Source organism: Alosa pseudoharengus, unplaced genomic scaffold, assembly GCF_046254945.1.
Source record: "Alosa pseudoharengus isolate Yale_2024_CS ecotype anadromous, Long Island Sound unplaced genomic scaffold, YU_APseudo_1.1 YU_APseudo_1.1_scf_2, whole genome shotgun sequence".
NCBI classification, from domain to species: domain Eukaryota; kingdom Metazoa; phylum Chordata; class Actinopteri; order Clupeiformes; family Clupeidae; genus Alosa; species Alosa pseudoharengus.
Window position 1 is genome coordinate 56,854,282 of NW_027468663.1, and position 6,189 is coordinate 56,860,470.

Sequence of the window (6,189 nt, forward strand, 5' to 3'; positions counted from 1 at the left end):
CAGAGACCCGCAAATGAGCAAAGATCCTTTGTGGTGTGTAGTCACGGTAGTTTTCCTAATTTGAATTTTATAACATTCCAAAGGAAATAAAGCTCAGATCGGATTTTTACAAGGTGTTGTCTGGTTTACTGGTAACTGAGACCATGTGTTGCGCACTGCAGTGAAAATGTGCAGAACAGTTGGGTTCTCCATTTCAGTTTTCATGCACCCAGTCTCCCATTCTGGCCAAGTTATTCTGATGTCATTTAACTGCCAATAGTCCAGCTCAGAGAGCCAAGTGATATGAAAACCAGAGACCGGTGTTATATAAAAAAAGTGGACGTCGGTTGAGATAGTGGAAGAATGTTCTAATGAGCGTGTCAGTGATATTAAGTTCATTCAACATTAGTGTTTGTGTAACAGAATACATGCTCCTGCGCATCTTGTGTTTATAATGTTTATCTTTTCTAGCACAGTTGACTGACAAGGTGGTTATTGTCTCAAAGCCTCTTCTGAGTTGGAAGGGGGTGAGAATCAAGAGGGCGATGGGTTTTGGGTCGAGTTTTGTGTGGAAAATCGTCTATTTATGTCTATGAGCCAGATCTTTCTTTCTGCGTCAGGGAGCTTTATCTGGGCCTGGGGTTATTTCAGAGAAACAGAAGAACGCCGAAGTCCCTTGCTCAGAAGGAAGATTAGCATCAAGTCCCATGGTCAGAAAAAGTGATTACCATTAAAGCCGCTATGACACCACAGGGTTTTATCAAAGACGGTGTATATCACATCATGTTTATTGCTCCAGTTTTGGATAAGTGGACAAGCCAGTCTATGCCAGCCAAAGTGGGTTAACTTCACTTCATTCAATACTATGTGAGCATTATGTTATGAACTTTTTTTTTTTATTATTATGAAAAAATTACATTAAAACAAATTGTTTATGTAAGGCACATATGAAATGCGCTGATAAACTTGCCTTGCCTTGCGTTAAGTGTGTGTATTTGAAGGTGCTTGTATAGAAACGTGTGTGTTTGTGTGTGTGTGTGTGTGTGTGTGTGTATGTGTGTGTCTGTGTGTGTGCGCCACACATGTATATATGTGTGTGTGTGCATGTATAATTGTGTGTTTCTACCTGAAGTGCGCTCTGTAGGGGGTAGGGTGGGCACGTTCGGCACGATCGCCCCCTCCGCAGCCCCACATGGCCTGCACTATCTCCCCAGCGAGCTGCATCTGTTTCCTGCTCCACTGCAGCCATCCGCTACACAGAGGGCCTGGCTGCGGAGATACTGCCCAGGTCAACGCAATAAACGCACAGGCCACAAACAGAGGCTTCCTCCCTCAGCGCCCATTATCTATACGAAGCCCCTGCGGTAATGACATTAAAATAGGCAGCTTTAATGAATGATATTTAGCTTGATTGAGTTATGAGGGCTCATGGGAGATTCAGAGACCAGTGTGTCTCGATTGGTCAGAGGTATTAACAGGAAATGAGTGGAATAATTTGATAAATTACCCAATGTGAATAATGTTTCCTGATTCCATGTTACAGTTTTTCACAATAGCTAAAACACATTTTTTGAAACCTTACACCCTTTTCTCAAAACTGCTTTCTCAAAACACAAACCCCAAATATCAAACTAGATTCACAAAACCTCTGACAACCCCTGCAAAAACAATCGCCTCCAAACAGTTGTACCTGTGCTCAAAACCAAACACTCTCTTCAGATCATCTCACAAAGCAGTCACAATGAAAACACTACATGTGCAATCATTAGACACTACATCAAACAATGGAAAACAGTGTTCAGGGCAGCTCATACAGCTCCTGGAGAAATGTTCATTGTTTACGATGCATTTTGCTTCTAAAAAACAAAACTAATCAAAGCAAAAAGATTTCATAACTCAGTGGATTCAACATTTACTGTAAATCCAGTAAACATGAAGTATTGGGAATGTGGGGTTTGTGTTTACAGTTTTGAAAAAAGGGTGGAAGGTTTAAAAAAATGTGTTTTAGCAATTGTGAAAAACTATATACCAGAAAAGACAGGCATTTCAGTACTGTAAATGAGAAGTACATTGCAGTCTACAGCCTACAGTGGACTCTGAATGCCTCACTGATAGTTTCTGTCCATTGTTGATATGAACCTGCACTGTTCAGCAACCTGTTTACACTCTGAACTAGCTTATATTGGTTTTTGTGTCACATCATTCGAAACAATTTCAAACAATTTTGAGTCCTTGTGTCTAATGTATGGCATCTGTGCTTTATTTGTGTTTACCTTTTGTCACTTGTGCCATTATGCATCACACGTGCATCACAATGCAAAATGTGTCTTATTGCATTAAAATGTGTTTAGAGTTTCTGCAAAAAGAGTCTATGAGATCTGCAAATTGTGTTCTATATGTGAAAACTGTTTATGGTTTTGCCAAAAGGGTGATCGATTCAAGAAATGTGTTCAGGCAACTGAGAATTTGGTTCAGAGAATGGAGTTTAGTGTTTGAGCAGTTAACGTGAAAAACTGTAACTACAACTCGTCTGTCTTGGTTCAGCGTGGTGCATGAAACAAACAAAACGTTAATTACACATCTGTCACCTCCTGACATGTGGTGCGAAGGACATAAATGAAAATGAACGACTGCAAAACAAGACTAGCAGCATACCGCTTATATAAACTAAAAGCCAGATCTGGCTCTGCTTGCGTCAGGTGTTAGATTCCTCGGCCGGATTTGGTGGTGGGGATATGCCGTAGTAAATAAGCTTTGCACAATCTTATGCCAGGGCTAATACAAAGGATCTATCTCGGCTGTCAGTAAACGGCAATGCCTTCTTTAAATCAGGAGAGTTGAAGGCACTTGGCAGAGAATCCCATTAAAACGTTGTTACGACTGACAATGATTTGTCCTCTCTCTGGGAGATAAAAGGCTGTCAGGAGCACTTGTGGCATTTCAAATCTCTCTCCGGTGCCAATAACTCAGAACAAATCCGATTTCCAGACATTAATGTCCAATAGGTAAGCTGATGCTGGCCTGTTGCAAGACAAAAGATGCTTCCAAAACAGAGGGATTTGTGTGTGTGTGTGTGTGTGTGTGTGTGTGTGTGAGAGAGAGAGAGAGAAAGAGAGAGAGACTGAGTGTATGTGTGTGTGAGAGAGAAAGAGAGAGAGAGAGAGTCTGAAAGCGAGAGTGTATTTCTGTTTGTGTGTTTGTACAAGTGGCACAACGGAAATTAAAGGGGAGTCTGCATGATCACACAGACAGAGTGATGTTCTTTATTCTCTAATTGAGCAAACAGGAAACAGACATAAATGTCATAGATAAACCTCCAACATCACATTTAGTGATCCTCCTAGCCGATGACTGACAGACCTCCCTGAATATCAGCACTTGTCAGAATGACCACTCTGACGTTTGCACAGATACCCATGACATGGTGGGGTGTGTCACTAATTCACTCTTATCTAAGAAACACAGACACATACGCACGCACACACACACACACACACACACACACACACACACACACACACACATACACACACACACACACACACACACACATGTGGATGCAGTGTCAGCTGTGAGGAGATCAAAGTGGCATCTTGGCTGAGGCTTTTCATTTTTAGTTTTGAACTCTACGGATTGTGAGAGGGATGCCGGAGAGATTTATCTCCGCCACACGTCACACACACACACACACACACATACACCCACACACACACACACACACACCCACACACACACACACGTCACACACACACACACACCCAGTCATGTTTTCCAAAAAAAAACCAAAAGTGGGAGCTGAGAGGAGTTTTCTCAACGTCTGTTTTCGGTAGAGGCGGAGGCCCATGGCACCAGTCTGTGTTTATGTTTTCCCCCCTCACTGAGCCGGGACGAGGAGGAGGGCGGGCGGGCCAGGCTGACTCGTCCTCATCCTCCCTGCTGAGGCGCAGTTATGTGGAACTCTCCTCTCCTCCCCCGTACAAACGTGGGGGTCTTATCACAACACACTACAGCTGGGACACAAACGTGGGGGTCGTATCACAACACACTACGGCTGGGACACTTTACAGGACCCGCGGTTCCCAGTGCCAGCTTTATTAGAGTTTGACGAAGTAAACGGAAACTCATCAATCTCTCACCAACATATGGGCCTAATTACAGGTCATGATGTATAGTATGAGGAACCATATATATTATATACGGTTCCTCATTCCAGCTGTGTGTGTGATGGGTTATATGCATATGGAGCTTTTAGTGCAGATATGCTGTATGGGAACACTGCTGTGAGTGTGTGGGTGATGTAGGTGTGTTAGTCATGCAGTTTATTAACTTATGAGAGTTTAGAGAGGTTTAACATGTTGTTTTTAATTACAGAGGAAAATTACTTTCACATGCAGATCAGACCCAAGGTTTTAAACAACAAACACTATTGAATAAAACAGAAATTTACAGGGATTCACAAACAATGTCCTCTTACATGGCACGCAGATATACCATAGCATTGACAAACTTGACAGAGCCCAGTGCACTTAACGTCTCCCGACAGGAGGGAATAACGCATTTACCATCAATAACAACCAACAAACTTTGCCTTACTGAATTATGGTTACTAAAACACTTATAGACACATTATTAATACGCTCTCTCTCTCTTCTCTCTCTCACATACACACATATTCTCTCTCTCTCAAACACACACATAAACACATACACACAAACATACACACACATACATTCATTTAAACCACCAATGCAGTGAAATGAGCACTTTAAATAAGTCAGAGCTTTCTCTTTGACCCCATTTAGCGAAGTCAAACACACACTTTGAATGACACTTACGTAAGCTACATCCATAAAACTGGTAATACTAAAAAGTGTCTTGTCAGACCCCCTTCTCTCTGGCCGAGTGGAATTTTGGGTCTGCCCCTAGTGAAAATAATAGACATTGCGCAACGCACCTCCTCAACTAAAGTAACTAAAGTCAAAACTCAACTGCGGAGAGCCAGTGTGTTGACCCTTCGACCTGATTACGTTAAGACTCAGGCTATGAGGGTGAAAGGCTTTTTTGGTGGGGAAACATTTGGTCAGGTCTGTCTGATCTCCAGAAGTTGTGCCTGTGCAAGAACGCTGTTTGATGTCACAGCTGCGTTCTTTTTTATCGGCTGCCCCTAGAGGTCACTGAATAGGGATGAACGAACTTCTCTCTATTCTCCAAACGGCTCTAAAGCTACATGGGACTTTCCGCTCACACAGCACAGCACAGCACAGCACAGCACACATGCACCAACGTCCGATGACATCAATCATTCCACTGGGGGGAGGGTGGGGGGGCATTTTTAAGGGCCCATCTACACAACGCTGTTTTTTTTTGTTGAAAGTGTTGAATTTATTTTATCGGTTAGGCCTTGCCGGTATTTTTTGAAACTAGGTTCCGAAGTGGGATTTTTTTGAAACCGCCGGATAACTTTTGCTGTGTAGACAGCAAAGCTGGCAGTTTTATGATGACATAGCCCCACCCCTCAACTCAGCCACCGCACTCAACTTGACATGCTGCTTGTCAGAACAAACCAAACCATTAAAAACATATTCAAATGTTTTTTCTTTTCCCTGTCATAATTTATGTGCACAAGATATCAGCCTTTTGTGGCTAAGATAGAAGCACACCGTTAGCTTAATTTAGTTAAACATTAGCTTACTACAACCTATGACTAATGCTTTAACTTAGTTAAACATTAGCTTACTACAACCTATGACTAATGCTTTAACAAAAACAATGTTTTGTCTTCTATACGTGCTTATGCACTACAGCACGTTTAGCAGCTTTTACCTTTTGTGCACGCAAGTTTTTACCTTTTGTGCACGCAAGTCTTTACCTTTTGTGCACGCAAGTTTTTTCTTTACCGGTATCGTTAAAGGTGTGAAAGCGGTAGGAAAAAATACACCCGTTGGTTTCGTGTAGACGTGGCCTAAGACTCCCCCAGTCCTGCTGCGAACTCTGCAAGCCCTTTCGGGGGCCAGGAAGTCACCCCCCTCTAAAACCAGCGGCAGTACTGCTGTGCTGTGTGTGCTTTCTCTCTCTCTCTGTGTGTGTGTGTGTGTGTGTGTGTGTGTGTGTGTGTGTGTTTGTGTGTGTGTGTGTGTGTGTGTGTGTGTGTGTGTGTGCTTTCTCTCTCTCTCTGTGTGTGTGTGTGTGTGTGTGTGTGTGTGTGTGTGT

The 6,189-nt window shown here is 42.7% G+C and overlaps 1 protein-coding gene across 1 annotated transcript in view; it reads right to left on the reverse strand.

Moving 5' to 3' along the window:
- Positions 1–4,692: 4,692 nt before the first annotated feature.
- ptger2a (prostaglandin E receptor 2a (subtype EP2)) overlaps positions 4,693–6,189 on the reverse strand; it is a 15,528-nt gene continuing 14,031 nt past the window's right edge. Inside the window, exon 2 of the mRNA XM_076295608.1 lies at positions 4,693–6,189. This exon is cut by the window's right edge and continues 1,207 nt beyond it. The gene's annotated coding sequence lies outside the window, so the exon portion shown is untranslated.